The 21,915-nt window shown below is 45.0% G+C and overlaps 1 long non-coding RNA gene across 1 annotated transcript in view; it reads left to right on the top strand.

Annotated features, from left to right (window-relative positions):
* LOC106041452 (uncharacterized) overlaps positions 1–21,915 on the top strand; it is an 83,687-nt gene that overhangs the window by 24,142 nt on the left and 37,630 nt on the right. The gene's annotated exons all lie outside the window — the stretch shown is intronic.

The raw sequence follows: 21,915 nt of genomic DNA, 5'->3' as shown, positions 1-21,915 counted from the left end.
CAACGGGAGTGGGAAAGTCCACATTCCTTAGGCTGCGCTGAATATCTCAGCCTGGAAGTGTTGTTTATCAAATCTTCTCTTAGATGAACCTTGCGGTAATTCTCCATTAATTTATTTCCTCCAGTTATTACAATGAGTTCTGCTCAGGGGTATCCTAGAAAACCACTTGGAAGCATCAGCGGAGAAAAATGAAGTGCGGTTGGCTGTAAGAAGCACCCTATGCCACATCATAAGGCTCGATCCCTTATTTTCCCACTGCTTTAATCTATTCTGTTCTCTGTATAGGGCTTAAACAAAAGTAACTGAAGAAGATACTGTCTCTTTGTTTTTGTCCTGCATATCATTTTGTACTAGGCAGCGATTCTTAAACAGCTCATAGCTCAACAATCGTATAGGCAGGCCTTTTGGGTGAACAATAAAAGAGATGCAGAAATAATGAGAATCAAAAGCTGCTTTTAAGTTGCAGGTAGAAGTTGCAAATAAATCACCCGTGTCAGATGAAAATATAGGAATGTATAGTGTGTACTAACTGTCCGGTTCACTAAGGTCATGGTTTTCATGAGCATCATTCTCATTTAAGCACTGTAATAAATAGCCAGGCTGTCCAAGAGAGTCAGTGTGTTGAAGACATGCACTAGTTGTTGAGCTCTTCTAAAAATCTGGTCCCACTAAATCAAGAGCAGACAGTCTCCCCTATTCATCTCCTTGTCTGGTGGTGGTTAAACAAATGCTTTTGAGTCTGAGGAACATTAAAATTCTGCAGCTTCCATAAACGACTTTGATTTCAAGATGAACAACGAGATGTTACAATCAAAACCAAAACCGCTGCAGAATGTAGCGTTGAAGGAAGCTGTGCTAATTTCTTCAGAAATAAATGTAGAAGTTCGTAACGTGAAACAGCTGACCACGAGCCAGATGCTTCAAAGTGATAACAAGTAGTTCAGGAAGCCCCCAATAACTTTGGCTTTCCAGAGAACTTTAAAATCCATATGTATACCTTTAGGGGTGAAAATACCTTGGTAAATGCAATAGTTCTCCAGATACAAAAATATGAACAAATAGGCAATGCTTGCAAATGCAGTGAGTGCTTCTGGAAGGGTGGGATCAGTAGATTTGTCCTTTTGAATATGAAGTTAGATGATTAAGTTCTTTTGCACATGAAGCACCTACAGAGTAGAATCTGTAAGAACAAAAAAGACTTTCAGTTGCTTTAGTATTTGATGAAATCCCATTACCATCATATTTATATGAAACTCACAAATCCATATCAACATTAGAAGATTACAAAACTATTCAAGAAAACGTGTTATTTTTGATTCTTCATTCCTGCTTGAGAGAACTATTCAAATGGGACTATGCCCTCCGTCAAATCCTTTACAGGCTGACCATAGTCTGACCTGCTACACCCTTTTAAGTCACAATATGACCAAATTTAGCCCATTTATTCAGTTTTGTACATCACACTGAGTAATGGTGCAGACTCTGAACTAGGTAACAGTGGCATGAATTCTAAGTAACAGCAGAGTTACTGTGACTTTCTAGTATCAGACGGTCTTAAAAGGACGGCCTGTTCTGCTGTCAGACTCCTCAGTTTCAAAACAATAGATGAATGTTTGGGAGTTGAGGGAAGGAAAACTAGTCTCCTACAGGAGATAAGATCTGATATAGAGGCCTCAGAAAGAAAAGTATGGCTGAATTTATAGTTGCTGGAGTGACTGCTCGGTATCTTATTTATCTTTTTTTACATTCATCTGAACACATATTTATTGCTTCTCAAATGATTTTCTGTCACTAAAAACGTTATGTCTAAAGAATTCAAGGAACTCTTGGAGGAAAAAAAAAAATGAACAAAATTTCATAAAGCCTCCTACCTGCAGTTTCTTCTGTTGGGGGCAAAACTTTTAAAGGCAGTCAAATTGGTTATTATCTGTCACAATGAGATTTCTTTGTACTGCAGGGTGATGGATATAAAGTCTTCCTGAGGGGGCATCATAGTGCTGGTTGCTACACAAAACAAAGAAAATAATATCTAAGTACACTTCAGAATGTTTTTTATGTGGTCATGTGTTATGCCTAGGATTGCATACAAAATCCTGAGGAAGGCAAAGGAGAGGAAACTGCCATTTTCTAGGAGTGTTTCCATGCTTTATCCAGCAGGCTGATGCACAAGCAGTGTTGATGTGGCTTCCAGTCAGTGCCCTTACTGACACCACCTGCATGATCCCTCAGCTGCGGGAGGGATGCTGGACTGGGAGCATGGAAGGGAAGACTTCATGTTCCAGCAGAGAAGGAATTCACTAATATCAAATGTTCCTTTTTATCCATTTATTTTTCCCAACTATCCTCCTATAAGCAAAATTTGAGAGCTATCAGTCAGGGAACTGCAGGTCTTGCTTTCCAGTTTTGTGCATCATGTCTATCAGCTACACTTGTGAAATAACACTAATGCTGAAATTCCCAATCTTGGTTTCAGGGTGCAGTGCTTTCCAGTTTCAACTCCTCCTGTCTCTGTCTGGGCCTTTTTTCATGTCTCTATATCACACAGTGCTATATATTTTAGTATGGAATCTAAATGTCTTTGAGTCCTTCCTTCTCTTTCATGGACTTACCTCAACTCCCTTCCCCTAGTGACTTTGACTGGAGCTGTAAACACTCATAACCTCTGAAAGTCAATCCCAGGCTCTGAATGACAAAAGCAAATTAGAGAGTGATATATTTTTTTTTAACTTTATTTTATTTATTTACTTATTTTGGCAGTGAGGGGCTTATTTACTTGCCTGGGAGCCTGGGGCATAGCCAAAGAGAGACCTGAACGCGTTCACAGCCCCAGTTCATACCGGCTGTGCTAGACAGTGCTGCTGCCTTATATTAGAAGAAACTTGATGATTAAAAAGAAACAGCTAGCTATATCTAATTTAATAAGATACAACCCATGTGGATCATAAAAGGGAGATCATAGCTGATTAAAACTGCATGAATTGTTTTAAGTGCATTCCTCAATTTTTAGACTAGAACAAAGGAGATGACCTGATTTATCCTGGAATATGGAGATAGATAAGAGCAACTACCTCGGCTAGACTTTTCCTCTGCCAACTCAGGATTGTATATTTAAAAACTAGTCTGGACAAACACTAGCTGTGTGCCAAGCAGCAATGTTTCCATCGCTTCCCTTGGAAGATTATTCCATACACTAATAGATCTTGTTGTCAGGAGGTTTTTTCTTGCAGCCTGATTCACCTCAAAACATTAAGGAACTGAGGCAAGAGTCTAATAGGTTTTTTCCCTCGTGCCTTGCTCCTCTGCCTGTCTCTCTAGGCTGCAGCCATGGTACGTGGAGTTGCTGCTGAACCAGATTATCAAGCGTTTGGGAAGACTTTGTATGAAAGCAGCCTGCTCTGAAAAGCCAGGTTAGAGGCTGGTTAAAAATTGGCTTCTGGACAGCAAATAGAGGATGTCACAGCCAGGAAGCTGTACGGGATGGGGAGGTGTGGCAAGAGTCAATTTTAGCTATGCTTTTGTTTCCTTCATACATAGAAATGATTTTTGCACGTTTTAGGCTTGAAACAAATTGCTGTTCAGGCAAAAAGCGACCAAAGAGAGAAGGCTTTTTTGTTAATGTCAGAGTGGTGGTGTGACAGCGAAGTGAGCAGACCTGTCTGTACTTCTGTCCTTATCCCCGGTCAGTCAGCACTTACCCCCTGGGCTTTGTGGTGCTGGAGCATCATCCTTACGTGCCGCGGGTCATCTGTAAATAAATAAAAGCAAAGCAGAAGTAGTTTAAACAGGCTGCCTTAATGTATCGGTCTGATAACTGATTTATGGGACTCTTTTCCACTCATGTGAATTGGCACAGCTCTGCTGGCTGAATTAGGGCTGTGCGGATTTACACCAGCTGAGGATGTGGCTCGTTGCGTTTAATATACTAGGAACTCTCAGGCCAAAAATAGCCATAGATACCTTGAAAGGAAATGCCATGTGAAATGCTGACCGAGAACAAGCCTGTTGGGAGGAGGAGGAGGGGAGACTTGGTGGTGACTAATACACTACGGCCATCTGCACAAATTGGCAGCTGTAAAGTAAAAGCAAGGAGGTTATTGCACTATATATATATTGAAGCATTAAGTGTAAAGCATGTGGATATACTGTATGGAAGCATTCAGCATTAATCAGCGGGGAATGTGAAATAAAACACATAGGCTATTGTGTGCAGTTTTAGTTACCTTATTATGGGAAGCGTGCCGCACATTTGAGAATGCAGAAGGAGCAGTGTAGGGCAACCAAAGTTATTCAGGGATTTGGGGAATGAATTATAAAGAAAGATTAGCTAGGCTTGGCCTCTAACTTTGAAACAAGAATCGTGTTGAGCTGAGCAGCTTGCTTAGGCATGGTGATGCTGAATTGGAAGCTCAGGAAAGTAATACTTTAGCTGAGCTCTTTGACAGACTTGCTGGAAAAAACACCGTGAAAGATTTGGAGGGTATAGCTCTGTTGCAGTGTGCTGAGGCTGGCCCCGAATCTACATGCAGGATTTTAGAGCAGGTGCAGATGTGAGCACAGGGAATTTAACCACCTGAATTTCATTCTAAATTTGAAGTTGGAGGATACTTTTCTGGTGAGCAAACAGGGAAAACATGGAACCGTGGCCTGCTGAGGCACTGGTGGTGCTGGCTCTTACCAAGGGACTATATATTTCTTCTTTGTGTGCTGAAGTCCCATCATTGACTTCTCAGGATGTAAAAAGGAGGACCCAGAAGCCTGGACTCAGGTGTTTTTTAATTTCAATGTGTCTTAGTTTTCACTGTGATGTTTTTATCCAAGTTTTCTGGAAAGCTTTTTGGAGAATCCAGACTGTTTTTGCCTTTTTGTACAGAGGAGCTGTTTCCAACCTACCCTTTGTATCACTGAGAATTAAACTGGGACACTTAACCTGTCCACAGTATAGATCACCCAACTGTACTACAAGAGCAAAGACAAATTTGCAATACCTTGGTGATCTGGATATTTGTGACTGCATCTGTGCATGTGGAATTTGTGGCTTAATGAACATCTGAGAGGGGATTCGAGGTCCTCAGGTTAAAGGCCCATATCCTGTAAAACACCACATTATGATTATTATATTCCTCTTCATTGATCAGCTGTCAGGGAGACAGACTCCAGTGCCACTTCGCTGATGGAACGGCAGCAATACAAATACCAGCGCCGCTCCGTAGAGCAGCTTGCAGTAATGCTGCCAAGCGCAGCTCCAGTAATTGCTTGGCAGCGATACAGGCAGTAGTGCTGCCCCATTGATCAGCCGCTCGTCACCGAGGCTCCAGCGATGCTCCGCCGATCGCTCGGCACCGCTGTGGCCTCCAGAGCTGCTCTGCAGACCTGGCTCCAGGACATCCTCGTCCACCTGCTGGATGTCCTGCCCCAAGAACCACGTCGGGCTGCCCAGATGGGGCCTTGATGATTTATTTGGTTTCCCACCTGATTTCTTTCTCAGCCGTGGTGGAATATGCTGCACTAATGCAAAGTTACTCCACTTGAAAGCCTGAGGCTCACAGCCTGTTTTTCTGAGTACTTGCCACAGTCCACAGCCCTCTGCTCTGCCATCCAGTCTGATTCCAGTACTGCTCCATGGGTGGACAGGAATAAGTCTTTAAAAATAATAAGAACAGAGATACAACCGTGTCTGCAAGTGAATCGTTCCCTAGTGTTTCAAAGGCTGGGGGTGAGAGGTGGGAAAGGAAGTTGATCTGAAAAGCAGCCAGAACAGGCTGCTGGTATTTTAGCAGGGGACTCCCTAACAAATGTGCTCCTTTCACCTGGCTGATTGCTCCCGAGGAACAGGAAGCATGCTGGGGGAGGCAGGCAGGCGAAATAACTGAGCACACGAGGTGAGTTGGCACGGGCTGGTTTCTATGCTGTGCCGCTGGAAAAGGAACAGATGAAGGTGTTGCTCTGCTCTATCCTGCGGTGGCTGGTCCTGCTCGTCCCGACCGGTCCCCTGGGGCTGTACATCTCTTGCTGGTTTGTGTACATGTAGTGGGGGAAAATGCCCCCATCGAGGCTCCTACTTTTTTTTTTGTTTGTTTTTTTCTTATGTTCACCTAGGAAAGGCTGTTTCTGAGTTCAGCAAAGCTTGTACATAATGAAGGGAATCTGGACTTCTGCTGTGAGGGACATTCACCAACTCCAGCCCTTTATTTCTTTTTTCTCCTGGGGTTATGCTGATGAACATACTTCACGGTTAAATTCAGGTGGCTGGTCTTCTCTCGGTGTTACTTTTTTTTCTGTTTTGTTTTGTGTTTTATTTTTATTTTTTTTCACCCCGGGACAGTTCAAATGTGTTAATTACCCTGAGGTAAAGAAGACATCTTTTAATGTGAAGGCTATCCCTGCATATGTGAAATATTTAACACTTGGTACGCTGAGACTTGCTCATCAAAGTATTTTTGTTAGCTTCAGGGGTAAATAATGTTTGGCAAGGAAGATTTAGCAGGCACCAGAGAGAGGGTGCCTTCATGCAAGGAAATCACCCAAACACCCCTCCAGTTTGCAGACTAATTTCAATATACCCTGTGTGTCTTGTTCTACCGTGCTGCTAAGCACAAAGTGCAAAGTGGGGGCAGATACTGTGCTCCATGGGAAGAATCACATTTCGTCTTGTAAAGTTTATTAGCATCCTTTCATATGTAGCAAATATTCTATCGGCTTTTACAGAAAGAAAACCAGTTGATTAAGTTGTAGATTCCTGATTTGGGACATGCATATGGTTAAACCCTTCATGTTTTCTTTACAAACTAATTCCTGGCCAATTTAGCTACATGAGGCAAAGCCTTCACTGATGGCTCCCCAGCACTGAAGATTTGTGGAAAACTTTAGCCCAGTTGATTAAAGGCTATATCAACAACACAGAGGTCTTTTGAATCTTGGTATAACTGCAATGCTGAACAGTTTGTTTCTTTAAAAAAAAAAAAAGGAAAACTAGAAATAATACCATAATAAAGCAGACAATTAAAATGAAAACTACAAGGAAATCCATTTCAGGGAGATTTTTTGATCCATGGTTCCCAAGAAGAGTTCTTTTTTTATGGCTCGGAAATTCAAATACTGAAAAACTGAGGAGTTTAGACAAAATACTTTTGGTTTTAGGCATTTTGTTTTTCAGGAAAAATAAGGCAAAAATTTTCCACACAAACCAACATTTTTCTCAGCCTCTCATGTTTCCTTGGAAATTTTCTTTAATTTGTTTCTGTTGGAGAACTCGTGTTCCACCACTGCCAGGGGAAGGATCCCCAGCCTACCTGACTCAAGTCCTCAAAAGCAAGCTGATGCAAAGTTACTCCACTTAGAGGTGGTTCTGTGGGCAGAGGAGGGTTATCATCAGTGCAAGCATCTCACAGATATTCCTGTGCACTCTTAACCTTTCTTTTTCTAAACCCTTTACGCATACTTACCGCTCCACAGATCCCAAATGATGGTGACTTGTGGACATCTGATGAGTGCTGTGCACGGCATGCATCAAACCATGGTTATGTGCATCTTACGGCTTTGCTCGAAAGTTTGCTCTTTGAAGATATCAGGAAGAATTTCTTCCTGGAGAGAGTGGTCAGGCATTGGAAGGGGCTGCCTGGGGAAGTGGTGGAGTCCCCATGCCAGGAGGTACCGAAGAGAAGTGTGGATGTGGCACTGAGGGACAGGGTTTAGTGATGGGACTCGGTAGGTCAGGTCGATGGTTGGACTTGATGATCTTGAATGTCTTTCTAGCCTAGGTGATTCTGATTCTTTACTTAGCGAAGGTTTGTCTGCGTACCTCAGGGGTTCCTGTTCCCTGTGAATGCCTCTCCTAGTCCTGTGACACAGCACAAGGTTGGCTCATCAGTGAGGAACGAAAGAGGACTCCTATTCTCGAAATGGTAGCTTCGCATTTATGAAAGCTGGAGGTTACAGGACGAGCCAGGAAGGAGTACATATAAAAGAGACGATTACTTTTCTGCTGGGAAGAAGTATTTTGCAGGCAAAAATGGTGTCAGTTCCTAAAAGCTTAAATCTGTGGTTTTCCTCTCACAGTTTGGACTTCAAGGAGTGTCTCCACCTTTAGTTACATGGTAAAGAAAGTATTATGTATGAAGATTTGCAGAAGACGTGCCTTCCCTGCATGGTTTCCGTTGCTGAAGCAGGGTGCGGATTTCCCTGGGAGCAGGAGGGGCAGGGTGCTGCTCTCACCCTCTGCCCCGATCGCCCAGGTGGAGGTCAGCCCTCTGCTGATGCCACCCCAAAGTGGCTGTGTGTGTGTCAGTGCCCCTCTCTCCCTGCCACCGTCCTCGTTACAGCAGCATCCGACCCTGAATGCTGAGGGCTGGTGTCTGGCTTCCCTCTGTGCTCTTTTGGCACATGTTATGCTCCAGTTTCCAACATATATTCAGATGTTAGTCAGGAGTACCAAGACGCCCTATTTTTACAGAAAATCAATGGGGTTTAGCTGTTAAGTGCTTTCACCTGAGACTTTTAAAAGTGTCCCCCATCAATAACAAAACAAAAGCAACTAGCTGTGTTGCAAACTGGGAGCCTGCAATCTGGCTTTGGTTGTAGGACTAGCACCGAGATGTCAAAAGGTGCACACGGACCCATCTCCCAGCAATGAGCTGCACTGGCGAGTGCAAGGGATTATCTCTGAGCTGTAATTTCCACAGAGGAAAAGTTCACACTGGTCTTAAAACGTTTATTCTCACAAAGTGAGTGTGCTGCAGAAGCAAAACACTCAGCCTTTTAATGTCTTGTATAATTAAGGACCACTTTATTTTCTCTTTTTATTAATGACTTACCTTTAATGTTAGCCCGATGACACAGTTGTGTAATTTAATGTGAAATGTATTATTCAGCTAGCTGCCGCCTTACAGAAAGGTTTTGACAGGCTGTAATGGTTTTGGTTTCAGGACAATAAACAATCTTTTCTATAAATGCTGGGAAGAAACTTGAAGAAAGTGAGGTGGCTCTTTTAGTAGTTTGATGGGATTTTGTATTTTCTTAAGAAAAGTATAATTAAATAAAAATACAGCCTATCATAGCAACGGCAAATCAGTTATTCCGTTCCCAATTCAGAGGAAGAATTTAAGCATATGCCTTAGTCTCACTGGGGGCTTGCCTCAATGAAGCTTATGCTCTCTTGACTCAAGACTGAGTTTAAGCAATTATTTACCCTTTGCATAGTAAAATTTGCAGAAAGAGATATAGCATCTTTTATTAAACCAGTGTTTTGTAAGGGACTTCAGCATGTGCACAGTCTTATAAAACACAAGTTGGAGTCTGTGGAAAAGTAGCATTTGATTAAATTAAACAAATTTGTAACTGCTCCCATGGTTTCATTGAACTGGGGGCAGAAATATTAATAATTAATTGGTTGCATGAGGAGCTCTCCTGTGGGAGCAAAGGATTTGATTCAGTGACCCAGGCCTAAATTCCACTTGCAGAAGCAAAAACATCATATAGGGGAAAAAAAGGAGAGAGAGCTGCTTGCAGCCCTGCACTCAGTACTTACTACCAACTGAGTGAAAATGTGCAATCTCTTTTTAGTGCCATTTTCTTAGAAAACACAGCCAGTGCAACCAGCCTGTGGCACTCAGTTGCATTAGATCTGATGGCTGATTTCCTCCAAATTGAGCGGGCATTTAAAAACAACAACAAAACAACAGTTGACTTAAGTTTTGTCAGAAGAGGTGTCCAGGCAGAGGTGCCCTTAGCCAGGTCAAGGAGTGCCATGGGAACCTCGATGCCGAGGCCGCAGGGGCACAGATTGGACACGTGCCTGAGCCACGGCCAAGCCCTGGTGGGAGCTCAGGGCTGGGCACACGCCTCCTTTGGGCAGGGGCTCTCTGTTTTTCACCAGCGTCCAAGCTGGCTGCCCTGCACTCTGTCTTAGTCACCTGCATTGATCTCTGATTTTGTGCAGACAAGGGACTCGCTTGTACCCATGCAAAGTGCTATTGATACCCATCCCTGCCCATGGGACCCTCATTTCCCAGCTGAGGGTGTCTGGAAGCAACGCCTGGCATCGAGCAGTTTAGGTGCATCGTTACAGGTTGCTTCTCCAAAGCCAGGTCCTCAGCACTTTATATCACTCCCCCCCAGCACCCCAGCCCCGAGGAAAGGGATGTGCTTTCCCTATACCCGGTCCTGTAGCACCCAGCCATCCCTGTGGTCCTGCCCACCTACATCCCGGCAGCCTGACCTGGGGGAAGGCGTGCGTTATTGCTCCTGTGCTCAGACTAAAGGAGTGCCCAGGGCTGTGCAGAGATGTCTGTGGCAGAGCTATCAGCTGAACCCAGACGGTCCCTAGCAGAGGGCAAAAGCTTAAACCACAAGGTCCTGCCTTCCCTTCCTCCCCATAATAAGCAAATAATTTGGAGGTGAGCACATTAAAAGGAGGGGAAGAGAGCTCCACGCGGCAGGCCGTGCTGCTTGCTGCCTGCCCTGCAGGAAGTCTCAGCAGCATTTCCAGGGCCTCGCGAGTCCTGTAGCTAGACACCGGGTACAGGGGAATGGAGAGGAGTTTGTCTCACGTCCCCTGTACATTAGGCAGCGCTGATATGCTTAAATTATGATCTTGCAATTAAAAACTGTATTAAAATCTTCTGCTGGTTCTGGAGTGGGAAGCTGTAGTAAATCAGATAGCTACATGGAGACTCTTAGACAAGTTACGAATTATTCATAACCAATTATGTAAATTCCTCTGGAGCTGTAATAGTAAAAAACATCCCAGAGCCCGGTACAAAAAGTGGGTTGGTTTGGTTACCCCCAGAGAAGGAGAAGCACTATTATTGTTTAAGTCTAGTCTGTAAATGTGTTAATGGATCCACTCTGAAGTATCTGAGGGGAGAAAGAACAGACGCAACCTATTAACTGCCCATGTCCTAGTAATCATCGAATAAATTGACTTTTATTGTATCCAAAAGTAAGAAATCTTCTGGGATAAAAAACCTTTTGCTACTTGGCTGCTGATAATTGGAATCAACAACTCAAGGAATTAAGGAGGCTAGATCAGCTACATGCTTTTAAAATGATTTGCAGCTGACGTATTGCCAGTTATGCACTCCATGGGCTAATCTCTAATTGTATTTTCATGTATGGTTCTGGACTGCGTGGGTGATTTATGTGACACACAGTTTGATCTACTCATCACCAGCCCTTAATATATGGAATTTGCCATTCCACGTCGAGCTATTTGTCCAACAAATCCAATCTGCTGCATTTGGTAGTGGCTGAAGCAAGTCCTTTCAAGGAAGCACCCTTTGCTAAAGCAGGCGGGCACAGGGGCTGCTGAAGGCAGGGGTGGCTGCTGGTGGTACCCTGGGTATTTCCACCAGTGAGCTCCAGGCAGCCCTGACCTCTCTGTGGAAGCAATAGAGGCCGGTGGCGCTTTCCAAGGGCTCCTCAGAGCCACAAAGCCTTTGTCAAGTGTCGGGGAGCCGCGAGGCAGGAGCCGACAGACAGCGCCGAGACCCTCGTGTTCGGAGGGAACCCCTGCTGTTTAGGCTCCAGTTCAGAGGCCAGGAAGCTGCAAGCTAGCTCTGCTCTGGGAGCTATCGAATCAGTTACTCCATCTCTCTGAACTTGTTTCCACCCACTCCTTCTCTTGCATAATTAGACTGTAAGCTCTTCAGGGCAGGGACCATCTTTTTATAATCTGTTTTGTGTAACACCTAGCACAATGGGGTGCCAGTCTCACCTGAGGCATGTAGGCACTGCTGTGTTATAGATAATTAGGATTTTTTTTAGGCACCACTGTAGTACAAATAACCAGGGTGTTTTTTTTGTTGTTGTTTACTCTTGGCCAAATCCTGCTTGCAAGCTGAAGGCACGCAGCGAGCAGAGGAGCAGCGGATGCACAGCAGGCGTTGTGGCACAGGCTGAGTTTAGAGAAGAGCAAAACACCCGTGTGAGCTTGTGGTGATGCCAGCAGAGCTCTGCAGGCCTCCTGCTTTATTCCTGGCTCGGCCACTGATTCCCGCATTGCTTTCAGCTAGCCTCTTTGTTACTTTTCAGCAAACTTTCCTTTCTAAGAAAAGTAGAATTAACGACCGGCTCCCTTATTAAGGGCTTTGGGAGCTTCAGCTACAAACACCGAGTTTGTGGAGAAATATTAGGAAATTAGGGTAAATTCTGTTTAATTCATCCTCATACTTGCATAGATGAGGGGATGTTCTTACAGCACATCTGTAACATACTGTATTCTGCATGGGCAGAACCAGGGAGAAATAACAGAAATTCAAGTACCAGAAATGCACGTGTTCATCTGACCAGCCATGTGTGCATATATACACGTGTGTGAGAAATGCTTTTTTTTTTCTTTTTATTTTTTAAAGTCACAGAACTGTTCTTTGTTTCCTTAATCTCACCGTAGATGGTTTCCTCTTTGCATGCCCATTCTGTAATTCCCCCAGCAGACATCTGTCAGGAATACACAAAAACTAGCACAGCTTTGATGCAACAACAGAATCCTGGAAACTAATCAAGAAAAAAAAAAAAATTGCCCTTGTAAAACTGGGTCTGTAATTATTATGGGAGCCAAGATATCGAGATAATAAGGAGACAGCCCTAAATAACTTGGGGGAATTACAGAAGGTAATAATGTACTGCACCGCTGCCAGACGGAGTTAGACAGACAGAGTGGCTATGGGTTTTGGCCTGGGTTCTGCATTGTGTTAGAGCGGCTCCGCTGCTGCCAGAGCGAGGAAGGTGAGCGAGGCGCGGGGCTGGGCAGCCCTGCCCCGGCGGTCCCTCGCCCCGCAGCCTGGGGGGGCTTCAGCCCTCCTTCCCCCTGGGAGCTGGAAGGGGCCGTCGCAGGGCAGCCCGAAACCCGCTGTGATTTCCAGGACCAGCTTTTCCTTCCCATGGCTGCTTGGCTGTGACATCTCGCACCCGCTCGGTGCCAGCAAACCTGCCTTGAGTGCAGGCATCTCAGCCATAGCCCCCCGCAACGCGATAGCAGCGTGGTAGCCGGCCGTGCGAAACAGGGAAAGGGTTACCAAAAAAAAAAAAAAAAAGAAAAAGAAAAAGCAAAACTGTTGCCGTCTCTGAGGGAGGGAGTGTCAGCTCGGCTTTGCTGGTTATGGTAAACTGTTGTACACAAGCTCGTATCCTCAAACAGGAATCTCTGTGCCAGAAAAGTCCAATGTAGCCCTGGAAAACAGATGGTGTGGGAGCGAGCTAATCAGGAGTGGTTGCCCTGTTGCATTCGTGCGCTGCCAGAAGAGCCAAGCCAAGATTGTGTTGCTTTCTTTCGCAGCCACCTTCAGCGGGGCAAGAGCGGCCGGGTAAATTAGCCTGCAGTGCTGCTGCAGCTAGCCTGCTTCCAGTACCGGAGCGAGCTTGTTGAAAGCTGGCATGGGCACCTCGGTGCTGCGGTGTAGACATATCCTTTGGGTGTAATAACAATAGAAAGATGAGATATGTAGTTTTCAGAGGTTTTGGAGCAATAGGGTGTTGAGATAATACAGGCAATCAAGCTCAAAATATATCTGGTGGTGGTTTCTAACCCTACTGGTATTTCTCCTCGGGGTTCAGTGTGTTAGAAGAGGCCAAGGGCATGTTTTAAAGTACTCAGAACCCACAACCAGGAGTGAAGATTTCCAAGGATCTTAGCACTCGTTTAGACAAACAAAAATCAGTCTGAGGTACAAAGCTGCTCTGCAAACTGGGGGCTGAACTCATTTGGAAATTCGGCTTTTAATTGCTGCCGATTTACTATTCAGCAAGACAAGATCTTTGCATCCTTTTCAGCATAGCAAATGCTATTTAAAGGCGCAAATGCACACATCTTATTAAACAACGTTTCTGTTTCGCTGGGTTTCCTTACTCCAGGATGGGGACCTAGGGCTGCTATCCCTACAGAAGACTGACTTCAGCCCTCAGAACTGAATCTTAAATAGCAACCTCTTCACTCTTCCCCTTAATCTTGGAGATGCATTAAAATACTCTGAAATAGAAAAAACACACGTGTGTGAGCACTGGAAATCCCAGTGAAGCCTGAATCACCCTGTATAGCAGCACTTTCCAGGGACACTTATTACCTCTCCTCTAATGTCCTAGTACTCAGTAATTGTAGGAGCATAGCATGCTACTGCTAAGTGTTTTTAAATTAGGATTTAAAAACTTCTCCTGTGGCTACCCCTGTTGATTACGAATCTGTTTTTTTTCCCTACCAAGACCCAGAATTTTGGCTCCAGCACCCTCATCAGTTGTAATTACTGTGCCCTTTTACATGGAAAATGTGATCAACTTCAGCTTGTCTGAGCTGCTTCATCCATCTGCACCTGTGGCTATGGAGGGAATGGCTCATGCTGGAAATTCTGACTTTATCAGAGCGGCAATTATTAATCCTAGGGAATCGCATTTAAAAATACCTTCCTTTTTATTAGTATCATTAAGAGAAGTCTTGTCCTTGATGACCTGCTAATAGCTTATCCTGCTAATTCCAACGTAAAGTATAAAAACCTCTTTAGTTTGAATCAAAATCATGTTTTAAAGACATAGGAATATAGTTGACAAATGAATCTAATTCACTGGGGGTAAATATGGCCAAGGTATATCCCTTCACTCCCTGCTCTCTTTGAATCCTGTTTAATTCACAAAGAAAAACAATAGGGGTTTTTTTGAGTTCAGTGGATTTCTGATTGTGTTAATCCAAGGTGGTCTTTGTGGCTCTAGGATTCAGGGTGAGCTTACGAGGGTCTTACGAGGTTTGCGTCCATCAGGAACTTGAGCTAACTTTGCCTGCGTGTCCTGCATCTTGCTGCAGCTCAGACCAAGGTTGGGATACTTCAGTGGCTTTGGTTTCAACACAAAAATTTCTTCCAGTCACGTCAGGAGGAGCCACTCCAAGGTCTGATCTTTTAGATGACTGTTCCAGCTGCTGCTTTTTACCGTGGATTAATTGAGGTAAAAAGACAAAAGTTCACAGTCTATGCAAATAGGTACAAACACGGGGAGAGAACAGGAACAACTCCCAAGCCCTGCAGCAGCCCTGGAAGGCACTGCATGTCCCCTCCTCCTCTGCAGCACGTGTCCCCCTGCCCTAAAAGACCTGTGCTCAGATTAAACCTGTCCAAGAAGCTAGGACGTCCACCTGCAGCTGTCAGATCAGGCACCAGCTCGCATTGCTGGACCCTGATGCAGTTCCCACTGCTCTCTGCCCGCGTCTGTGCAGCCATCCCAAAGCCTGCAAACATCCTGTGTTTGCAAGCCTCAGAAATCCGCTTGTGCAGGGGAGAGGTGTGGCATGAGTGCTCCTTTTGCAATAACAAGCTTGTCTTTCCACCGATTCTGCCTGGGTGGCACAGCAACCACAGGCTCTCATCATTAGCAACAATTGGTGGGTCCCAGATTTAGCTCTGTCACCGCAAACCCTGTCTTTTGCTCGAGCGGTCTCCAGCTTTAGCAAGTGGCAACTCCCTTAATTATACATTTTTATCTCCTCCACCCCAGCTACTGCACTCGGGGCTGGGGGAAGGGAGGAAAGAGCAAAAAGGAGGAATCAAATGGGAAAAGTTAAGTACCCGGGTGCAAGGAGCACTGCAGTCCATCTTACTGGCTATAACTCCATTCCCTGCAGCAATTTTAGCAAGGGCTTTGGCCAAATGATTTTTCCTTTCTGGATGTGGGGCTGTAGCTTGGGGCTGTATTTTGGGGCTTTTCTCCCCCTTTTCTTCCAGCTCAGGAAGGCTTTTTTTGCAGCTCCTCCTCTCTGGCTTGGCTTGGGGTGAACCCAGCTTTGTCCTAAGCCCACCGCCCTCTCCTTGGGCATCCTCCTGCCCCGGCCGGGGGCTCTCCAGGGCTCTCATCCTTCCCTGTTCCTTTCTTTTTCTTTTTCCTTTGCTGCCCCCTATCCCCCAGCCTTGCTCTGCCGTCTATCACATGAAGCCATAATTTGCTGCATAGGCATAAAATACTGTGAACTGCTGCACCTTTTGCACATGGATAGGTCAAAAAGAAGTGTAGCAATTTGCTTGAACATGTGCACGGGCAGTATTAATGCAGATCAGTTGCAAGAAATAACGTAATACAGATTTGCCAACGTATGTATTGCATAAATGCTGACAGGTGCTGACAGAAGTGTGTGCGTAAACATTTAATAGCACTGTTAATTCATAGCACAACAGTTGCTGTTGGCATGGTTTGGAATTTATTATATTTTGCTATTTATTCCTAGTCAGCTTGTTGTCCATCATCCTTCCAGATGGCATGTCTACCGCGATTCCTTCCTCCTGAAATTTGCATGATGCTTTTCCTGCGAGCAAGGCAGGGTGGCCGATAGCTCAAGTTGGGCTTGCAGACTCCAAAGCCTCCTTTCTTGCTCGATACGAGCCCACTTCGTGTCTGTGGAGAATTCCCCTAATCTCTTTATATCTTAATTGCTCTCTGTGAATAGGGGGAAATAAATATTTCATTCCCTTATAGATGCATTTCCCTTTTCTGTTTTTCTTTTCTAATCTATTCAGATGTACGTGGTGAAAACCTGGCCCCACCAAAGGCAAAGGCAAAACCACCGCTGATTTCAGTTCAACAAAGATTCACCTTAACTGACTCTGCCTAAAAGTTAGGTACCTTGTCCAAGATAATCATCTAGGCTCCTTTTATAGTCCCTGTCGAAAGGTACTGGCACCTCCAGCATCAATTCACCCTCCCCGTCTCAGATAGCTATCTTGGGATGGGATGGGATGAATAGCCCTCCGTAGGTGCAGTTTCTCTCTCCATTGACTGCGGTGGAGGCTGAAAGTTTGAACTTAAACTAAGTTTCGGGTGGCTATTTTTTTCTTGTCAGTGACAGGGATGGCTTCTTGCAATGTGGTGGCACTCCCCCGTGCCAGCTGAAAAACGTCAACCTGCTGCAACATTGCCCATATATTTCTAGCCGGAGCAAAACTTCAGTGTGATTGGCCTCAGGTATTCCTCTGCAAACACTGCTCAGGTGGCCTTGGATTGTGCCTTTCTCTGGCCACCTGCCAGCCTCACTGCATTAAGTCGTGACAAATTTCAGAAGCAGCAGCAAGATGTGTGTGCATATATATAATATATATATATATATATGCTGAGCAGTGCTTTGCTGGTTTTTGCCAAGGGAAAAACTGAAGCAGAAAACTGGAGTGTGGGTTTCAGGTTTTGCTTTTCTCAGTGGAAAAACTGGACACTATCAAATGACACGAACAGCTTTCCGAAAACATTTTCTTTCCAGCAATGAGTGAGAATGGGGCATTTTCACCATTACTCTCCAAAGGTAGACAGTAACTCGGTGGTGTTTCAGGTGGGAGGGACAGTAGATGTCTGCTTGGGGGTCTCAGTCCATGTTTGCTCATGCTGGTCATCCAAAGCATGGGAGTTTGAATGAACAGGGGTGTGTGGCAGCCACTAAGACAGATGCCTGGTGGGATTTCACCCACGACTGAGGATGCTGGTTAGGAGGTGCCATTAATGAGGACACTCTCTGAAGAAGCAATCGCCTTAAGGGTTTCATTTAGTTTCAGCAGGATCCCCATAGGAACTGCAGCATGGCCTCCTGGTTGCAGGGAGGGAATTGCTAGCTGCCAGGTCAGGGTGGCCATGTGTGCTGATTTACGGCCCACAAGCCACTGGGATGTCCCACTGACAAATGAGAGGGAGAGAAGTTTCTTGGCTTTAACGGAGTCGCCACATAGGAAAAGTCAACATGGAAAAAAAAAATCAAACCTTTGTTCCTCTGAATTGTGAAAATGATTTCCTCTGTGGGTGTAAATTGGCGGGGGATATTCTGATTTATCAGGTAAGGAGCTGGTCTAATGGGCAGTAAAAGCTTCAAGTTTTGGCTGTAACTCGGGTTAGTCCTCTAGGTAGTCACACAGGAGGTTTTGCAAGGGGATCAGAAGGTATGACTCTTGGGAACCCCAGGAAAAATAAACATAACCCAAAAAGCTGTGAGAGATTGTGTGACAGCCTCTGGTGAATGAAAAGTGGCTGAACACCAGGTTTTTCTCTTTCACAGCCATAAAAACCAGGCTAAGGAGGCTGTCCATTACATCTCTTCTATGGTATCACTCCCTGTGTTTGACATAGCTCACATGATCTACGAACTGAAGCCTGGTTTTGATTTAGCACTGTTTATTAACCTAACGGTGCTGACATATTTTAGTGCAACATATAAAATCTAAGGCTTTTTCTTAAGCTGAGGAAATGAGGTTATGTGACATTGATCCAAAATGGAGGGGAGCATTTTAGGTTTCACTTGAACAGACAAGGGGAACGAGGCAAGGGAAGTGCAGTCCTTCTGTCCTCCCTGCCAAGTCCTCTGCAAATGGGGCAGAAATACCAAGTCTCGGTAAGTCCTGCACGCATTTAAAACCAGCTGTAAATGACTTTAAAATTTTAATTGAGGCAGTAAGAAAATCAAAATAACAGGTAATACTTCAGATACTCAGCTCATGCTCAGGTCTGAAAACACTTGGACACAGATGCCCCGTGGCTACAGTGAAAGTACAAGACCTTGTCCCCATTTTACCAAAGAGGAAACTGAGGCCAGAAGGTGGGGGAATGATGAGTCTGACACTGTGGTGATTCAGTGGGTAGAAAGGAGCTTGGTTCTCCTGATTTCAGGCTTTTGCAGGTCCTTATGGAAAGCCACCAGTGCTTGAAATGTCAGTTAAGGATAACATTACTAGAATTAGGGAACTATAGAGCTTACTGGCACAAAATAGTGATCTACGGACAGGCAATGACAAGCCATTAATAGACCTAGTAATATGGATTTGCATTAACTGTTTGGAGGTATTTTGTAAGCACCTTGGCCGCGTGTCAAATCACTAAGCCGGTACATTGTTCCGACATCGGAGTTACTGTTGTTGGTGTGAGTCCAGAGCTGCTGTGGTTGTGCAACTCTACCAAGTTCTTGCTTTTCTCCTGGTTAGCTTTTGAATGGAAGTCCTTTCCTTGATTTTGATAGCAGCTATTAAATTTGGCTGCTCTCACTCAACATTGCCATGCTTCTCGGAAATAGGTCAGTGGTTGTGTAACTTCCATTCATCCGTCCATACAGAGCAGTTAATTTCCATTACTGAGGTTTCCCAACATCATAACAGAGTTGCATTAACGTGGCTTATCTGTGATAACCAGTGCAAACTAGTGCAGGAAAATCCACGAACAGAGCCAGTCCTGTTTAATTCAGTCTGGTGACTGAACATTACACCATTATACTCCACCAGCGCCGCGTCGGGGTGCAGCCACGCCGTCTTTCAGCTGCCTGCTCCTCCCCACACCATTCCCCTCCTGAGCTATACTGCAGTCTTCAGCCTCTGCCTGGATGCCCACCGGCTGTATTCTGATCCCTGTATCTGCTGGGGTTGGCTGTCACAAGTTACCACCATCAGTTACCGTGTGATCTGAGCAAGCTTGGTTGTAATTTTGCCAAATTCCCTCTATTCCCATCGTGGCTGTGGTCAGCCAGCTTTGTCCTGCAGCTGGCCCAGGAGCCTGCTGGTGCAGTCCTGCCTTTCCCACCACTCCAATCACCCCGTGAAGAAGGGCTGAAGGAGCTTGCACATTGCCCCATGTAATCTTGCTGCTAGCTGACGTTTCTCCTCCTTTTCCTATCATTTATCCCAAATCCCTTCCTTTTCATATCCCTTCATTTCCTCCTGCTCTGTTTTTAAGCCTTTTCTTATGTGACTTATTGTCTAGAACAGCTTCCCTCTGTGCTTCTCTCCTCTTTCAAATCCTTCGTTAAACCACAGCTGCTTCAGCAAGTCCTCCTTTTCAGAGCCAGTAATCCCCATTTATGCCGTAGCCCACAAACATTATCTGGTGTCATGTCAAGCATGTGTGCAGCCTCTAAGGTAGCCTGGTGAGGTTTCTGAGAGAGAGCAGAGCTTCTAAATCCCTTTGAAATGCAATAGAAATCAGGCACCTAATTCTCATTGGTTTAAAAATCCCAAATCTTCTCCTGGGGCAAGGCGTGCGTATTGATCTAGGTGATGTGCTCCAGTACCACTGTACAGTGCTATGTGAGTTTTATATTGAACCATTAATCATTTGAATGCACAGCAACGTGCGAGTTAAGAGCATGTGCCCAATATTAAGATGGGCTGATTTAGATGTGTCTCGTGGGGCTGGTTCTTGCTCAATTGCTCATTTCCAGATGTGATTTTCGAGAAAGACAGAGCTTGCAAGTGCTGTGTCTGTCTTGTGTTAAGGATCCCCCATCTTCGGTACCTATCCCCATGTACGTGGAATTACTCCCGGCGGTGTCAGCAGCAGCAGGACTGTAGACACTTTGCTTCTCACTTACGTGCTCGCTGTGAAGCAGGTTTGCTACTAGCCAGAGCAGGTGAATTCCCTCTGTTCCCACTGAGGCTGTTGCTTCCGGAGCCCTGTACAAAAGGTGACTTTAAGCGTCGTGGAAATGTCAGGAATTGTTAGCCAGACGTGTTTCTCAAAGGAAAGGAGATCTGAGCTAGGATTTACGAGGAGCGTGGTACAATCATAAATGGGTTTAGGACTAGGACTTGTCTTGAGTGTGCCTATAAGGTAGCCAGGTGGATTGTTGTCTGGTGGGCAGAGCAGGGGGGAACAATTTAGGTGGTAACATTTTTGTGGGGAGCCAATCAGGTCTTAAGTCCTGAGCACTTCTGAGAATTTGCAGCCTCCTGATTTTTGATGCATTACATTTGTTCCTGTTAGCGATTTAATCCCCGGGAGCATCGTTAGAAGTAGTCTGTGGGTAGATGGGACTCTGTCTCTTCCTGGTGCAGCTCCCAGGCGACTTTGGCCTGAGAAAAAGTGCTACCCAAGTAAATTCAAACTGTCAGTCACGGGTAGCCCTTAATGAAGCTTGTGCTAGATTCAGCTCAATTAGAAACCCACTTCGGGGGAAAAAAAAAAATCTACTGTGTCAATGTTTATCCAGTAGAGTAAAAGGCGAGTGCTGGGAAGGAGCTATGGTCTGCGGGCTCACGCCGGGCTCAGCTCCCCCCAAGCCATGGCTGACAGCAGATCCAACGCAGCACGTTCGCGGGATGTGTTCTCCTCCATTAAATAGATGAAAGGTAGGAGAAGGAGAAGAGGCTAATTCTGATCAATTGCCAAAATCATAAAATGTGGAGAGAGAGGAAGAAACCTGCCATAAATTACCCTGTGCTGGAGCTGGGGATTAAACCCAGGTCTGCAAAATTCCAGTCAATTACTGCGAGCATGAGGCCACTTGCATCTGCTGACTCCCTGCTCCGGGTACTCCTCTTCTGAAGCAGCAAAGCTACTTGCAAAGTGTGAGAGTGGCAGAATTTGGACTAGTCAGCACTGCTTTTCTAGGCGATGCAATTCACGCGAGCCCTTGAGTAACTAAGGGGTGGCAGGATCACGTACCCCCCTGCTGCTGGAGCCCTGCAAGGAATCCATCAGCCTCGTGAGTTCCCGGGCAGAATTACTGCGCTGGGTTTGCCTGAGTGGGGTTCACTGGTGTCGTTTGTGCAAGCAGGGTGGCGACTGAGTGACTGGAGAGGATGAACAGAAGCGAGGACAAGCTTTCCATTACCAAAGATCTGGATTTATTTCCATTCAGTTGTTACAAGTCAGAATCCATTCTTTTCATTTTTATTCTTCCTTGCTGTGACACCTTTAAAATCCACGGTACATTTAACTTTTGATTTTCATTTAATACCCTTTAAAGTGATCTAATGCAGACAGATTACGGATGGTAAGGGATACTGTCCTTTGGTGGAAATGCCCTATTTAATAAAATATTGGAAGACAGATTAGCTACTCTGTACATTAAAAAAGAAAGATATCCTAAGTTTACATGCTATCACAGTAAAACTTTATAGGCCTATCAATTTTAGACAGTCACAGTCACCTGAAATTTTCAAATCACTTTGCAGAGGTAGCTAGCTATCCTAGTTTTGAAATCAGAAATAG

Source organism: Anser cygnoides, chromosome 18 (genome assembly GCF_040182565.1).
Source record: "Anser cygnoides isolate HZ-2024a breed goose chromosome 18, Taihu_goose_T2T_genome, whole genome shotgun sequence".
NCBI classification, from domain to species: domain Eukaryota; kingdom Metazoa; phylum Chordata; class Aves; order Anseriformes; family Anatidae; genus Anser; species Anser cygnoides.
Note: the sequence above shows the minus strand (reverse complement) of the source record. Positions and strands in the feature narration are given on the sequence as shown.